This window comes from Cnephaeus nilssonii (genome assembly GCF_951640355.1).
Source record: "Cnephaeus nilssonii genome assembly, chromosome: 19".
Taxonomy (NCBI): domain Eukaryota; kingdom Metazoa; phylum Chordata; class Mammalia; order Chiroptera; family Vespertilionidae; genus Cnephaeus; species Cnephaeus nilssonii.
In genome coordinates, this window is record NC_137090.1 from 10,633,459 (window position 1) to 10,650,629 (window position 17,171).

A 17,171-nucleotide genomic window follows, 5' to 3' on the forward strand; every position below is an offset into this window, starting at 1 on the left:
CTTCCATAAAACCTGTGGCTGTTGTAAAACTCTCTGCTTTCCAAAGACTTTATTTCCTCCTTTCTCTCTAACATCCCCCTTTTTTTCTTTTTACAGCACTGTTCCTGGGAGGGGGTGGCCAGGGGACGCCAGGGATGGAAGACAGTGAGGCTCCGAGTGGCTGGGCAGGTTTGTGAGAGCCCCAGGGAGAAGCAAGGTAAGGCAGCAGGACGCTCCAGACCATCTTCACCCAGACCGAGGACAAGAAAATGTCAGGGGGCAGCAGAGTGGGCCTTGCTCACCAGGACAGCGTTGAAGGTTGCATTTCCTCTGGGTGGGGGGTGGGTCTCCTGAGGGCCCCTCCACCCTAGCAGAGGCCTGTTGTTCAGAGACCCCCTCCTTTGCCATCCAAGTCAGCCTGGCGCCACGGAGCCCCATCCGGTTGGGCCCCTTTCTACATTTCCTCTGCCTCAAGCAGGGGGGGTGGGTACTTTGGGAACAAAAGTTAGCTTATGCTTTGGACCATCCCACGCCTGCCTTCCGCCAGCACTTCTAGTTATTCCTTCCCTGGGCAGAGAGCCAGGAGCCTGGAGAGGGCTGGGGTCAAAGAGGGTATCACAGCTTTGCCCCTGCCCCACCCCCTGCTCCATCACCGGTCACCCTATCAGTCTGAATGAACTGCCCAAGACTGAGCTCCCCACTAGCCTACAAGTCAGACCCCTGTCCCAGGAGTTGGCCCTCAAGACCTAGGTAAACCTGCAGCCAGACCAAGGGTCTATGAGGAAGCCTGGGCCTCTCGGTAGGGCAGGAGCCAATTGTGAGATTGAGCAAAGGACTTTTTTTTTTTTTTTTAACCCACCGCTGTCCCACTAGGGGGCTCTAGGAAGGAGCCTGGAGGGCCAGAGGCTGAAATTGCAAAGGATCCTGATGTTTCCCTTTGGGGATGAGCTATACTGAGCCCTCCTCAAGGACCTAAAGTAAAGCTGCCTGGAGCCCTGCCCCTCAAGGGGTTACCAAGACCTCAGTGACGCCCTGTGTCTCTTGAAAGCTAGCATTTGCCAAGTTGGGGGAACTTTTATTGGGAAATCTGAAGGCAGACAGGAGCCCAAGACCCCAAGGAAGGAAGCTCAAAGCCCCAACTACCACCACTGGGCTCTGCAGAACAGCTCAGCAATGTGCCCTTTGGAGAGTGGAGTGCTCCCCACTCCTCCTTTCCCTCCCAATACACATTTTAAAAATGCAGAGGTGGGGAGACACTCTAGAACTTCTGAGATATCTTCTCCCTGGAACATCCTGGCTGCTCCTGGTTGAGGGACCTCAGACCGCTTCACTGTTTTGCATAGTCCTGACTGCCTCCCTCCCCATGCCCCTACTCCTCCAGCTAAGCGAGGGGCAGTAACTGCCGTGAGTCGGGTGGTTTAATGTCGTTGTGTTCAGAAATCCAGGCCCAACAACATGAAACTACCTAATTCACTCAGCAGTTCCAGTTCGGGCTCCGGGGGGTCAAGGGCCCACTGGGGGCAGGGCCCTGCAGCCATTTTGTGGGCCAAAACGGCCAGCGGGCTAACTTCATTCATTTCCCTCCACCTCTTCCCTCACAGAACACAGTTGCCATTAAACAACATATCCAAAGAACTGGAGGCAGGACTCCAGGCAAAACCATTCTGGGGCTCGCTCATCCTGGCAGCTCGGATTCCAGGAACTTTTGCTGTCTTTCAGGAGCCCTGGCCGGAGGGGCCCTGGGCCCAACCCCAGACCGGGACAGGGCCTCCGGGATGGGTTGATATTCCTGCTTGGTTTATCAACCTCTGTTTATGCAGCCGGAGGTCTCCACAGATAAAAAGATTTCTCAACTTCCAACTGTTATCCAGGTGAGGCTCTATTCCAGGGTCGCCCAGGGTAGTAGCTCTGAGAAGCCAAATCCTCAAGCCCGACACCAAACCCCAGTTTCAAGGCTGGGATGCAGACAGGAGAGTGGAGAGGAGTGCGGAGAAATGACGGTGGGCGGGAGTGCGAGAAAGTTATCAGGAAGACTAGGGAGCAAACAGAAGAACCGACTGGAAGGGAAGGCCGGCTGCTGACCTGAACAGTCGCTGGGAAGTCACGCTGCTGGGAAGGTGTCCCAGGTAAGACAATCTATTCCGAATTCACAAACGAAGCCGGGAGGGAGGCTGCGGGCTCGGAGAACAGATTTGCTTCTTTCTTCCCGGCCTTCAGCCTGGGCCCTTGGCTTCCAGGCCGCCACCGATGCCCGCTACGGCCACCTCTGCCTCTCCAGACACCCGCGTCCTCGCAGGTGCTCACGCAAACTCTCCCACGCGCGGTTGGCGGCCGAGCGGGCCGCGGCGTCGGACTTACCTGGGCGGCGGCGGCGGCGAAGGCGAAGGCGCTGGACCCGAGCGGCTGCGGGAAGGTGCGGCGGATGCGAGTCCTGTCCCGCCCGGCTCCCTCCCGCCCTCGCCCGGGAGGTGAGTGTCCGAGCGGCCACGTGTCCGGCGGGGAAGTCCTAGGGAGCGAAGAAGTCCGCCTGGCCGCCCGCTCCCCCTCCCGGGTGTAAATCTTGGGGACCGGAAATACAATAAAACTTCACCGTGTTGATGAACTTCAAACGGTTTACATCCCCTCGCGTCCTGAAAAGACAGACGGCCGGGGGCGGGTTAAAAGGCAGGGGAAACAAATTTACGAGCCGCAAAATCCCCCGCCCCGGTCCCCCCCTTTCTTTCCCCCCGCTGCAGCAGACTTTGCGTCGAGAGAGGCAGCCCCGGCCCCGGGCTTTGCCAGGCGTGCCCTGCGCTCGGAGGAGCCGCCGCGCTGGCCCTGTCCCCGCCGGCGGGCGCGGGGCGCGGGGGCGCAGGCGGCCGCGAGGCCGAGGCCCGGACGGGACGCACCGCCTGCACCGCAGTCCCGGGCCCCGCGCACGCCACTGCTTGGGCTCACCGGCCCGAATGGGACTCCCGGATCGTCACCAACGCAGTTAGGCGGCCGGCCCTTCCAGGCTAAAGCCCGGCGCTGCCCACCACGCCCTGGACCACTCCGTTCTTTGCATCTGTCCGCCGAAAGCGGGTTTTTTGTTTTTCTCTTTCCGTCTCCAGCGGCCAGACCTTGGTCCTGCCCCGCCCGCCCGTATGTTGCCAGGTACTTGCCAGAAGAGAAGAGGGGTCGGGGCCTGAGGGCAGGGGCTGCTAGCGGAAACCCCAGGGTCTGCGCTTGGGGAGGTGGAGTGCCCGCCGCGCTGAGTAGTGTCCAAACCCGCCTGCGCCGAGCTCCGCCGCGGCTCCTCTCCCCGGCTCTTCAAAAGCCTCAACATCCAACAAAAGCAGCCGCTACCTGGATGCCCAGGACCCTCTCCAGAGCGCCCTGGTTCTTTTCTACTCGGGTTTGGTTTTTATAAAACTTTGTGGAATCCGCGTTTGGAATCGCTATTAGGCCATCGTACACCGCAACTAGGGAAAAAACCCCTGTGCGCTGTGGGTTCCAGATAACTGGGAGTGAAGTTACTGGTTTCCTGCTCACTGGTCTGCTGAGGGGCCTGGTTAGGGTTGCTTCTGGGTGGCAGAGCGAAGGAATTTGAGCACACCTCACAGTCATTCACCCGCGAAACGCCGATGGGTCAGGTCTAAGAGGCGCTGGAGAGCGGAGATGAGCTCAGGCTCAGGTACAAGAGTGGGACCCAGCTGCAGGCTTCCCACTCTTGAGTGGGCTTGGGTACAAGAGTGGGACCCAGCTGCAGACTCAGGTGAGGATTTGGTGCCTGGAAGGCACCTTCCTCCCCCCCCCCCCCCCCACACACACAGGTGTGGCCTTCCATACCGCTCCTTAAAGCGCGCGCGCGCGCGCGCTGCGCGCGCGCGCACACACACACACACACACACACACAACAAACAGGTGCCTGAGAACTGCTGGGGATTTCTTTCTCAATGGTGAAAAAAGTGGAATGGGCAGAAAAATACTAGGCTGTGGTCTACAGTTCCTGAATTTTCTGAAAGGCTAACTGATGCAGGCAGTCCCACTCTGCCGCAAGGGGTCAGGGGGGCCACTGGCCCCTTCCTTGCACCAAGGAGGAGGAAGAGGGGAACTAATTAACAGCTGAAGGACAAGAAATAGCTGTTTTCACCCCAACATTTATATTCTAGGATATGCGTGGGGAGGCCCCTCCAGCTCCCCTCCTCATTATTTGCCCGAACTCCCTCATCTTGCACTTTATCATGCTATATTTTTATTAAAAATACTGTGATGGCAGCTACTGGCAGTCACCCCTCCTCTCAGGATTTGCCTCTGGGAACTGTTAGTGACGGGCAGAGGGCAGAACTGAGGGACCAGCAGTTTCCTCACCATTCAAGACTATTACCCAGGCCCTGACCCACCCCAGGGGCCTGCAGTGTGTGGTGGGGGTGGGGGGGGAGGAGGTCAGAGGCTCCCTGGGCCAAGGAAAGGGGATTGGACTATTTTAGTCCTAGACTCTAGAAAATCTGAAGAGGCCTTGGCCTTCAAATGACATATAAGTTTTGCATACACTTTTCAGGGGCTCTGTGGCTTCCCCTACCCCCATTCTCAGGACCCAGGTCGTGGATCCCAGTTTTTAAAAGGAAACTCGCTGCATGTCGTGGAACAACAGCTCAAACCCATTCCCAGAGGCGTCAGCCAGCCTTCTCATTCCAAAGGAGTCAGCTTTCAAATGGCCAGCACAGACAGCCACCGACAGGGGCGCTAGTGCCCACAAGCACCCTCCAGACTGTCGTTCATACACTAGTTGAGCTGATGGCCATTCAGCGAGTAAAGGCCACTTAGACAATGGTGGGGGTTTTTTTTTTCACGCTCAAAAGTTTTCTGACTGCTTTTCCAAAAGCACGTCGATCTTCAAATTATTCAGAGAATTAAAAATGAAGGTAACCATGCTGTCAGATTTAGGGGTAAGGGTTCCCTACTCCCTCCCTCCGTGGAGATAAAGCAGAGTTTAGCATAACTGGAGGGGGCTGGGCAATTTGGACGGTGAGAGGAGGCAATATAGACACAGAGTGCAAAACACAGGATCCTCAAAGAAACGGAAATTGACACTCCCTTCCATTTAGTGAGAGTCACAAGAATAAATATTTCTGGGCCTTCCCGATCCCTTCTTAGGGTTCGTTGGTGAGGGCTGGGGTGTCTCAGAGAAGTCAGAAGTGCAGAAGTCACATCCCTGAGACTCGACAAGCTGGATTCCCTCTCTCCCCCCCAATTTCTGACCGAGGCTGGAGTAGCTCGATGGTCGTTGGCGGGTGACGCTGAGGCCGCGGCTGGCCTCTAGGCGGCGCCCTGGCGTTGAGTCTACGCTGAACTAGAAAGATCTTCCTGCAGCTCCGTGTCCCAAGCCAGGTGAAGGGTGAAGGGTCTGGTTCCTGCAGACTCACTGGGCTTGGCTTGGAGCTGGCCGCTGGTATGGCACCTTTGGCGACCTCTGCCAAGCGAAAGAAACACCATTAAACGGGTGAAGGCTGGGAAAGGAATCACTCCATCCGCTCCCTACCCTTTACCCCCATCCTTTAGGGAGCCTTCCACAGACCAAATCTCCTTTGATCTCCCCAGTAGCCAGCTCAAGGGCAGCGCCAGAATCTTCAACATCCCCCTTCCCTAACCTCCAAAAGAAAACACGGAGGCCCCAAGAAATGAAGTGGCCCTGGCCCATTTGGCTCAGTGGATAGAGTGTTGGCCTGTGGAATCAAGGGTCTCAGGTTCGATTCTGGTCAGGGGCACATGCCCGGGTTGCGGGCTCGATCCCCAGTGGGGGGCGTGCAGGAGGCAGCCAATGAATGTTCTCTCTCATCATGGATGTTTCTATCTTTCTCTTCCTCTCCCTTCCTCTCTGAAATCAATAAAAATATTTTTAAAAAGAAAGAAAGAAAGAAATGAAGTGGTTAGCCAAGATCAGAGCAGCTGTTACAAGTGGTGAAGCAGAACTGGAGGATGTGTCCTCTCCTCGAATGGAATGTTCTTACCCCCAAACTCTGAGGACCTTGGCAACAATGTCTTTTTTGTAAGCAAAATGCATTTCCAGAAAGGCAGCCTTTGTCGGTTGTCTATGTTGGAAGTTAAGGGGTTTCTGGGTCTGAGATTTGGGGGAGCATATAAGGGAATTGGAAGCCACTCTAGGAGCAGCTCAGCTAGGATTGGGAGCCAAGACAAGTACGGCCCCCTCCCTTCCAGGACGTGGCCAGCTTACAACCTCCCTGGCTGTGTGTGATTGCGGGCAAGTGCCTGAGGCCCTCAAAGGCCCGGATGAAAAAGACCTTTAAAGGGGTTGTTGTGAGGTTTGAATGCTTTATAGAAGAGGCTCTGGTGACTAAGAGAAGGTGTTGAATACATGACCGTCCCATAAACCAAAAAGAGAAGGTCATTTAGGGCAGACAGTGGGGTCACTACCTTGACTCGAATGGAGACTGAGTTCTAGGGTGGGGTAGGGAAAAAGAAGCCTTGTTCTGCATTTAGCCCCTCTGACTCTGAGCTCAGAAACATCCAGAATCTGAGAAGAGTGGGGTAGGAAAAATGGGGGTCCCTCTCTCCCTTCCCCTAAGGCAGAGATGCCTTTTTATACTTCACAGCCCTCTTCCAGACGTTTCTCCAAAGTTATTCTCAGGACAGTGGTCCCGGAGGAGAATACTCTGCAGGGAAAGAGGGAAGGAAAGGGACAGAGGGCCAGCAAAGGGCACTTGCCTAGCATGGTAGACGAGGGTGCAGGGCCTGCCCAGGGCTGGGGCCTTGGAGAGACATCTTTCCCAGCCTGGCAGGGGCTGTCGCGGGGGGGGGGGGGGGGGGGAGGTGTGCCTAATTGCTGAGAGCACATCGGGAGCCTTGGGCATGTTATTCTGCTCAAACCCTATTTTCATTCCCAGGGCTGAGTCATAAAAGACTAGAGACAGGATAGAGCTAGGTCTGTGTGCGTCAGCATTCCTGTGTGGGTGAATGTGTGTGTGTGTGCGCGCGTCTGTACGCCTCACAAGTTAGGAGGGAAACATGGAACAACATCAGGCAAATTCAAATGGGAACATTCTGTCAGCCTCATTATCCGCCCATTTCAAGGGAAAGCATTTGGGGCTCAGAATTAGCCAGTTAATTGCATCACTTCTTTGTTCACTTTAAGACAGGAGAAACTATCTGTACTCTATTGAAACATTCCATATTTCAAAAACTTCAAGAGCTTTTCATTGTCAATTTTATTCCCAGTCCATTCCATGTTAAACCTCTTGAGCATTCAAATCTGCCAGTATCACAGCAACATTATTACACACACACACACACACACACACACACACACACACACGGGCTTCATGACTGGAAAAATAAGTTAGCTTCTGCATCTGCAAAATCTGGCTATCTTAACTCTTAGGATCCTTGTAAGGATTAATTAATGTACAATGTGACTAGGGTTTAGCACAATGCCAGGTAAACAGGGAGCATTTAGTAAATAGCAACTATTAATAACGAAAAGGGGGGGGGAGGGAGGAAGAGAGAGAAAGAGGTGGAGGAGGAGGCAGAGGGGGAGAGGAAGAGCCTGCTTTGTTCCCAGAGAACCAGTCTAGATCGGAGTGTGTGCCCCTCAGCCTGCATATGGATAATGAATTCTTTTGACTTAGAGCAATGTCCATAAAAGTGAGGCCACTTGAACCCCTTGGCCTGTAACTCCCTCTTCAATGAGGAACAGAGAATTGGGGCAATTATCTGGCTCATTTCAGGTTCAAACTCCCTTTAGCCTGAAATATCTGGATCTGGTGGGGGAAAGGTCTGGGGAGTGGCAGCATATTCTCATGGAGATTCTCAGTGAGCCTTTTCCCTTTGCCCGAGTAGCCAGATCCCGCCCTAGAGAGTGAGTAGAAAAGAAACAGGGGGCCCAGGAAGCTGGAATTAACACATCGAGGTCTTGCTCATTTCCTGGGCAGCCAGGAGGCCTTGGAGCCCTCCGTGCATCAGCCACAGAGACTCCCCAAACAAGTTTTTGACCTCTGCCTGGTGCAAACTTTCATTCCACATTCAACAACATTTCCTGAGTGGAGTGCCTACTGTGTGCCCAGCAGCGGGCTAAGCTCCAGGGCTCCAGCCGGAGCTGCACCCCACCAGTGGTCAGAGTGCTGACTTGCAGCCAGGGTCAGGGAGAGGTGTCTGCTCCGGGAAAGGAGTCCAGGAACCCTGGGAGGGGGCGACCTTGCTGGGCAAGAACGTCTGGCCTTGGCAGCATTGCCTTCTCAGGGCCAAAGTCCTGGTGCAAGGGTGGAGCCAGAGGGTCTGAGGGCACCCCCTCCCACTGTCTGTCAGAAAGAGGCCAACTCCACGGTGGGGGATGGCCTTGCGGTGGGCGGGGCAAAGAACTGTCTAGAGGCTTCTGACCCTCAGTGGGAAGTTCCTGAGAACACGAATTAACTTTTTTAATTAGGAAAGTCGGGAACAAATAGACATATAGTTCTTCTGCTCTGATTAAAAGCATTTAGGCAAGGTGTTCACAGCCAGAATTATTCAGTTTAAGTTATCCCAAGCAGAAAATCGTGTTGTTGTTGTTTTTCTTTTCTTTCTTTCTTTTTTTCCCCCAGGCAGGATTCTGAATACTATTAGCCAACCAATCATTGGCTGGTAGGTGATGGTTGTGCCAGCTCAGAGAGGGGCAAGCAGAAATGGGTGTGGGTCTTTCCTGCCCCAAGTCACATTTGCCTGAGATGTGTAGGCAATTCAGGACCAGCCAGGTGGGATTGGGTTTGGAATGTGTATGTCTGTGTGTAGGGGGAGGATACAATAAAGCAGATAATTTCCAGTTCCCTTCATTTATCTGAATATCGTCCTAAAAGAAGGAAGTTTATTCATATCATAGACCTCAAGGAAACGTGACTTTTCTTCTGAAAGACCTAGCTTGGTCAGTTCACAGGACTGTGGGAGAAGGTCAGGAGCTTTTACTAGTACAGGCTGGGGAGGAAGAGCTACATCTACGTAAGCCAAACACAGTGGGCTGGGTGAGACTAGGTTCCTAAACCTCCCACCCCACTCCCACTCCCACTCAACCTCTACCCCTTCACCCTGCTTTGTCAGGGGCCACCTGTTTTTTTTTTTTGTTTGTTGTTTTTTTTTGGCTCCTACAAACAAGTTACACAAATGTTTCGGAACAAATCTTTTCCCTTTTAGCCCAGAGTTTGGTATCCCCCAGCCTCTAACCTTGGCTAAGCCCAGAGTCTCTGAGGAAACGAAACAGGTAGATTAGAACATTCTATTGCCTGGTCCCCTTTATTTGACTCACAGACAAAATTATCTAGGGGGTTGTCTCTAGATAGACTTCCCGTCCCAGGAGTTTCAGTGTTTTTTTACTCCCTGGGAGGCTGCCCAAGCCCAACTTCCCTCCAGCAGATGGTCCCATCCCCAAATCAGTTTTCCCCAGCAAAGCTTTTCCCCCTTGCTTGAGCCCCCTTGTCCTGGGAAGGGAGGAAAGACGGACCCCCACAGGGAAGCCAGACCCCACTAGTAGTGGTGGGGAGAGGAGTACTTTTAAAGGTGAAGGTTGACGGTTTGGCTCAGTGGCTAGAGCGTTGGTCTGCGAACTGAAGGGTCCCAGGTTCGATTCTGGTCAAGGGCATGTACATTGGTTGCGGGCACATCCCCGGTAGGGGGTGTGCAGGAGGCAGCTGGTCGATGTTTCTCTCTCATGGATGTTTCTAGCTCTCTATCCCTCTCCCTTCCTCTCTGTAAAAAATCAATAAAATATATTTTAAAAAAATAAAGGTGAAGGTTGACCTGGCAAACACCAAGATATCAGCCACAGAAGGTTGCGGGGGGCGTGGGGGGGTGTGAGACCTGCATTAAAGGACCATATTTGGTCTCTGCATTTTCCAGATACCAGCTTCTTTGATCAATCCAAACAGGAGATCTTAACCTGGGTCCAAGGGTCTGAAAACCTCTGAAATTGTGGGATTTGGTGACTATTACATAAGTGCATTTTTTTCCTGGGGAGGTAGGAATCAATAACTTTCATCAGATTTAAAGGATCAATGAGTGACACCCCCTCCCCAAATGTTAAGAACCTTTCACTCACCATTCACATACAGATACCACAAATGGGCTGCAGAGAGAGGCAATAAAATAGACCTGGGTCTCCCGCAAGATAAATGAAAAGAGAGGACTAACGTTGTGTGTATCACAAAGTTGGGTGATATTCCCCCCAGGCCTCCCCAGGATCCACTGTGCTGAGACTCAGAAGGCCCTACCTTGTCCCCCTTGTCCACACAGAGAAGGCGCGTACAAAGCCTCTACGTCTCTAACAAAAATAAAACGGAGCTTTTCTCCCCTGGGCCTGGATCACTCCTGCCACTTGCTGCCTTGTCCTGAGCTGGTCCACCCCGAAAGAGAACCAAAAGTTTCAGGGTCTGTTTTTCCTGCAAATGTCCTCGCTCTTGGGGGTGGGGGTGGGCATATATTTCCCCAGGTCTCTAGCTCTCTCAGCTCCAGCCCAGCCTGCGGTGCTGCGTCCGAGATCCGGGAGCCCGGCCGCCGGCCAAGACCTCTCGCCCTGACCTGCAATCCAGAGCCGGGAAATGGGGCCAGTGGTGCTGGCGCCGGCGGCGGCCTGCAAGTTCTCTTGGTCGGGGCTGGGCACGGAAAAGGGCGCAAGAGACATTGGGACCGGCGGACAGAAGCAGGCACGGAGAAAGGGGTCCTCCAAGGTGGCCAGAGCGAAGGGAAACAGCCCGACAGGAGGCGGGAGCTGGAGCAGGTGGAGCGGCCAAAACCCGCGTGCTGAGAAGGGCGCATAGGTGCCGGCTCCGCGGCCAGGCGCGCCTCCGGTTCGGTTCGCGTCTTTACCCGGAGATTGTTGGCCTCATCAGCGCCCCCTCGCTCTAAACCTCCCATTTACAACTCTTGGGCCTCCCCAGGGCTCTCTGATTAATTAGTGGGTACAGGAGGACTGAGGTGCCTCTCCGCGGGGGAGCTGGCGGGCTTGTGGTGAGGAAAGGCGCACCTGGGAGGAAAATCCAGAGCCGGGAAATGGGGCCAGTGGTGCTGGCGCCGGCGGCGGCCTGGAGGGAGAGCCGAGGCCCAGAGACCAGGACCCACTCTCCTCGGGGCCGACCGCGGGGAGAAGCTACTCACTGCCCCCACCCGCCCCCGCCCAGCTTGCGCGGTCCCCGCGCCACCGAGGATCCAGGATCCGCTTGGGGCAAGGCGCTGGCTCAGCCTCTCCTTACGCTGGTGGCTGGACAGAGCCCCCCCGCCCAGCCCATTCCTCCTTAGACAGCAGCGCTCGCAAGGGACACCTATGTTCATTGCGACCTCCCTTCGCCGCGTGCTTGTCGCTCCGGACACTGAAGCTCGATGTCAAACCCCCCTTTTCCAATTCGGCTGAGCGGGAGGCACCGGGGGCTGGAGACAGAGTCCCGAGGTGCCCCCAACTCTGAGGCTCCGACTCAGCCGTCGCCCTGCCCGCGATCTGATCTTCCTGTCCTCCTGCCGCAGCGGGGACAGTCGCAGTGCAGGCCAGCGGCGTGCCCAGGGAGCTTCACTCTGCTGATCCTCGGCAAAGCACTTCGGGGTGCGGCCGTGGGGGACCGCCGCGCTGGCCCCGCGCTAGGGCACCCTAGACAGGACTTGGGACGTGGGCGCCTTGCTAAAGGCGGGCGGAGTTGGGGACTGAAGGACGCAGCGATCTCAAACCCCCTCACCACGACTTCTCCCATCACCCCAACCGCCAGGCACCCTGGACCCACGGCAACGACGCAGGGACGCGGTCTCTCCGGGAGCCGTCGGAGCGGCCAAGAGGAGAGTCTCAGCTCGCAGGAGTCGCCTAGTTCCCTCCCTCGGGCCCACCCCGCCCAGGAGACCAATCCCGGGGCGAGGAGGGATGGACTGCGGAAGAGGTAAGAAGTTTACTAGCCAGACATTTGGATCCTCTCTCTTTCAACGTGTTCAAGGATGAGGTCTCTGGATACTGGCTTCTCTCCCTCTGACAGAGTTTGGGGCATTCGGATCAGTCCTTGACGGCTGGGCCAGGGCACCGGCCTCCGCCCTAGTTTAAGGAGAAACTTCTCAGAATGGAGGAGGCGCTGGAGTTCATGGTTATTTTTCTCATCGTTATTATTTTATACCCAGTTCATTCTGAACTAAGCCCTTGCCTCCGATTCAGCCTGGAACACTAGCCCAGGAAGACTTCAAAAGGGAGGGCTCAGAAGGGGGCAGCAAGGCCACCCCAGGAGGGGCGATGGGATGGGGATAGGGGCGCTTTACCTTGTGGTAAAGGCTGTCTGCTATTCCTGTAAGGGGCTGAGGAGAGGGCTGGGGAAGGATGGAGAGGGAGCTGCGTGAGGGTGTACATTCAGGCATCTTCCCGACGAAAAGGCTTGAGATTTGTGACCACCTTTCAGGCCCGGGTGTCTTTTGCCCTTTGCTTTCCAGACAGTTGGGGGGCGGATAGGAACGCCTCCACCGGGTGCTTTCACGGGCGGTGGACCCCGTAAGCACCGGGCATCCGCTAAAGAGCAGAAAGTGGAGAGCCACATGAGCATTCGTATTTGGTCTCGGCACTTTCCAGACATGAACTCCTCTGATCAATCCAAATAGAAGTTCTTAACCTGCTGTCTCAGGGGTCTAAACCCTGGGAAACTGTGGGATCCAGGGCTCTACAGAAAGCCCTGGTCACCTTCTGAGAAGCTCTGGAAAGGGAGGGAAGGAAGGAAGCAAGGGGGGCCACGGGGAAAGGAGGTAAGAAGCCACAAATCCTATAAACTAGCTCCATAGACACTGTGCTCTAGAGGCCAAGATCTGAGCCTCGAGCCGACCCCATCCAAACAGGCGAGTTGGGGTCAAGGAGACAGGCTTATCTCCACTGCTTTCAGCATGGCTCTGGGCGTCTAAGCAGATTACAGATCTGGATGTTCTTTCTTTCAGCTTTTCCTGCTTTTTGGCTCAGAATAGGTTCTGGGGCCCATGAGGCATCCAGGCAGGAGAGGGACCTGGACCTCCAGTCCCCTGATCTCACCTCCTCCTGGGGAACAGCCCAGCTCCCCTGTGGAGCCCAGGTCAGGGCCAAGCCTGCCCGCACCCGAGGCTCAGGAAGCAGGACTTGCCCCAGTGCCGTCAGCCCCGAGGATTTCATTTTTCTGTGAGCCCAGGCCTCCTGGCCAAACTGCAGACTCCCTCCACATCCGGCCACCTGAATAACCTCAGGAATTTTTTCCTCTTCCTATTTTTGAAAACTGCAGAAGCTCCACATTCTTAGTTCCTCTCAGAGAAGATGCTAGCATTGAGGGGGGACTTAAGGGGTGATTGTGGAACTTCATGGCCTCTCAGCCTTGGGGGGAAGGGTCTACTATGATGACTTCATGTTTCCAATCACAGTTCTGGGTGCTTCCTGGGTGGGTCATCTATTCCTTCCTTTCTCTATTCATTCCCTCCAAGCCCAGAGAAGTTAGGATTTCCTGTCTTTCTATGTTCGAGAGAAACAGAAGCCAAAACCCAAGAAAAAGAGAGCAACAAGGGAGGAGAAAACAAGAGAAAACTCCAACAGATCAAAATAATCAAACTCTCTCATCCAGCAGCACTTGCAGCCTGGTGCTTGTTTGAATCAGGCCAGGAAGAGAAGTCGGAGGCAGGGTGGGCTGGAGACTAAGTTCCAGCCTAACAGATGCTCCTGTCATAGGATCAGTGCTTTCTGAGGGGTGATAAGGCAGAACTGCCAGCCATCTGCTGGGGGTAGAGGTGGGGGACTGGGTGTCCAATTTGCAGTGTGAGAGTGAGGGACTCTTCTTAAGGGCCTCTGAGGTCTCCCACAGTGCCTTGCCTGGGGCTAGGAAAGCCTTTTCTCGCACTTGTTCGGGGCAGTGTGCGTGTGTATGTGCGTGTGTATGTGTGTGTTGGGGTGGTGGGTCTTAGCCCTGGCAGGGAGCAGGCAACTTGCCTCCTGGGAAGCCCAGGGCAATGTGGTTGAGTGGAAGAAGGCTTCCCCCTCCTGGGCTGGGGGAGTGAGGAGGCCTCTCCATCTGACTCTGGGAAAAAGGGGATTTGGAGGGAAGATTATATCAGGAAAAGCCCTGGCTCTCTTCCTGCAAGGATCAGGGAAGCACACTGACAAATGCAAACCTCCACTTCTGTATCTTTATGCTTCTCTTGATTCTAGAAAGTACTCTTCTATGCTGGATGTGTCCACATTTGACATGTGGAATATGGGAACTATGTTGTGCACTGTTGTACTTTGGAATGAGGATATAGAGGTGACGATATGAATCTCCCACCCGCTACCTTTATTATTGAGCACAATCGGGAGCACATAATTCCATGAATCCTTTACATGTTTGTACAAACCCTCAATCTTGACGCGATGCTTAATATTCCGAGAGGCACCGCTGCCCTGATACGGGGTTCCTCGCTGACTCCTGAGGGTCACCCCTTCCTAAGCGACCACAATACCCACCCTGCAGGCTCAGTATGCCGTTTCTCTACACACGCATGCCTTTTCAAAATCCATCCAATTTGGTCTTGGCCCGGTCCATAGAGATGGGGAGCTTTCCCCTGCCTCCCGCCTCCTCCTACAAACAACAGGCCCTCTTACAAAAAAAGCACTCGCTCGATTTTTGTGAGTCTGAGTCTCAAGCAAGATGGCGGTGCCTGGCATCCCTGCAGATTCAGATCCGGCTCTTCCAGGCAGGAGGCCACCGAGCCCCAGCGCCGTCCAGAAGGCAAGGAGGCCGAGGTCTCCTCCCTCAATGAAAGGCGGTGGACAGCAAGAGGCTTCCCCGAGCACTTCCCCCATCCCTTTCAGGGGGGGGCTGCGAGAGAGACCCGGTGATTCCACAACGTGGGGACCTGGGGCTCCTGTAGGGATCCAGCGTTCCAGACCAATCCCTAGTTTCCATAGAGAAAGAGGAACAGCCCTTCCTAAGCGACCCCTACCCACGAGGCCGCTCAGGGTAGCAGATCCCTGCCTCTCCCGCGACCTTCATTGGAATTCGGGGTTGTGAGTGGAGACGGGGCTGAGGCTGCACATTCAACACGGGCTCTGGGGAGCCCAAGTCGTGGGAGAGGGATGGGAGGCCACCCTCTGCCCCTCACACACCCTGGCTTGGAGAAGGAGAATGGGGTGGGAGAGAACGGGAGGCCATGGCTTTGCGCGGGCGCCCCAGGCCCCTCAGGGAGGTGGGATCGGTCGGAGCTCAAGGTTAACTGTGGTCCCTACAGCTCACGCCCGCCGCGGCATCAATCCTCAGTGCGCGGCCGGGGTTGCCCAGTCCAGGAGGGGGTCTTGCCCGCCCGCCCGCGCTCGGATCTGCCTGGTGGCGGTCCCCAGCAGCGAGAGGAAGGGCGGGGAGAGCCTCACCTACCTTCCCAGCCGCCCGGTCTCCCGCGCGCGTCCTCGCAGGCTGCAGGAACTCCGGCCTTTAGGCGCCACACCGTCCAGGGACCAAGGTGACCGCCGCCCGGGAGCCTGAGGACTGGGCGGCTCCAGGTCGCCGGCCCAGCCCCCGCCCCTTGAGGCCTCCGGGCGCGGCGTCTAGGTCAGGGGCGCAGCCCGGCGCTGGGGGCGCAAAGGGACTCCTGCGTCCTCGGTCCCACTGGCGCCAGAGAACCGGAGGGGTGGGGGTGGGGGTGGGGGAGGGCCGGGCAGGGCCCCCAGCGGCGGATTGGCGCTGGCGCCACCTTCCTCCGCGTCCCGGGCGGGGCTCCTGCGAATCTCACCTGCCCCCTCCCCGGGGCGCCATCGGGTCGCTGCGTAAAGATTCCAGGAACGCGAACGGGCCGGCGCGCTGGTGAAAGGCTGGAGCCTCGGAGGAAAGGCGACGAGATGGCCGGCAGAGAGAGGGTGTGTATGCATGCGCCTGTGTGTGTGTGTGTGTGTGTGTGTGTGTGTGTGTGTGTGTGTGAGAGAGAGAGAGAGAGAGAGAGAGAGAGAGAGAGAGAGAGAGAGAGAGAGAAGCCAATCTCAGAAACCGTCAAATGCAGAAACAGACAAAAGGAGAGCAGAGTCTGGGGGACAGGAAGAAGCCCCAGCTTCGGAAGCCAGCGACAAGTTGTCCTTGGGAGTTGGAAATGTGAGAGGGGCGAGGCGGGTGGAGTCTGAGAAGGGGAGGGGGCGCATAGACCCTCCGCTGGAGGCCACCGATCCCCATGGAGAACGCAGAGCGTGGAGGGGGAGAGCCGGGGACCCTCCTCCGTCTCTGTGCTCCCCCGCCCCACCCCCACCCTACCCCTACCCCCATCAGGGTCCTCGCCCTGTTGTAGCCAGTCTCCTGTTTGATGCTGCCACGGAGGGGCTTCCTGCACGCCCTCCCCGCCGCCCCGCTGGTCTGGGGCTCCGTCCTGCCTGGGGGGCAGCACCGGGCTGAGGACCGCCCTCCAACCTGTTCTTTTCTTCTGTTCCCTGGGCCTTAAATGGGACCATCCTCCACTGAACGAACAGAGGAGTGAGTCCAGAGGGACCGACCTTGGCCAAGGTCAAAGGAAGAGCTTGCAAGTTTCACTTTACATCCCAGCCCCTGGGTCCCCTTGGCGTTTGTGGGGTTGTTGGGTTTTGTTGTTTTTTGGGGGCCCTTGGGGTTCCTTGAGTGTCATCTTGAAACCGCAGGCTCTTCTCTTTATTTCTCTCTGAGACCCAAATAGAGGTTCCAACTTACTTAAAACCAGCGACACGGCCACAGATGGTTGGAGTTCCAGCCTCCCTGACTCCAAGCTGGCTGGTCTCCAGGAGTTGCCCTGCCTGCCTGGCCTGAGACCTGACCTCTTCCTCCTCTGCCAGCATGGACTGGCCTGGCGACCCACCCGTACCTACCCACCGTACCCAGCCCTTTCTTGCAAACAGTCGCCCAGGAGTAGAATGGGGTGTGTCTGAGATCTGAGTTCTAGGCTGGTTCTGCCACTAACTCATTGTGGAACTCCAGCCCGCACCTCTGCCGGTCTCAGTTTATTTCCTCTGAATGGAGGAGCAGGCTGGGTGATCATGTTTGTCTTTGCATCCTGATCTGGTTTGCAGGTTATGGTGAGCCTGTACTGCCAGGAGGGGAAAAAAGCATCCAAATGGTGATTTTATTCTATAGCCACTTAAGTCTGAATGTAGAAATATGGTAAAGTTAAGTTGTATTTCCATGGTTGAATCTATTTTTCTATTTTCTTTACATTTTATTGATGTATAATATAAACACAGCAAAGGGTGTTAAAATTAAGTGTATGACTTAATGCATTTTTGCATATATACACATGTGTAA

At 55.6% G+C, this 17,171-nt stretch overlaps 1 long non-coding RNA gene across 1 annotated transcript; it reads right to left on the reverse strand.

Annotated features, from left to right (window-relative positions):
* Positions 1-2,098: 2,098 nt before the first annotated feature.
* LOC307115025 lies at positions 2,099-16,065 on the reverse strand. The gene is made up of 3 exons (XR_013815064.1): positions 15,294-16,065; positions 5,203-5,413; positions 2,099-2,609 (listed from the first exon to the last, which is right to left on the reverse strand). It is a non-coding gene; the product is annotated as an uncharacterized lncRNA (long non-coding RNA).
* Positions 16,066-17,171: the final 1,106 nt, after the last annotated feature.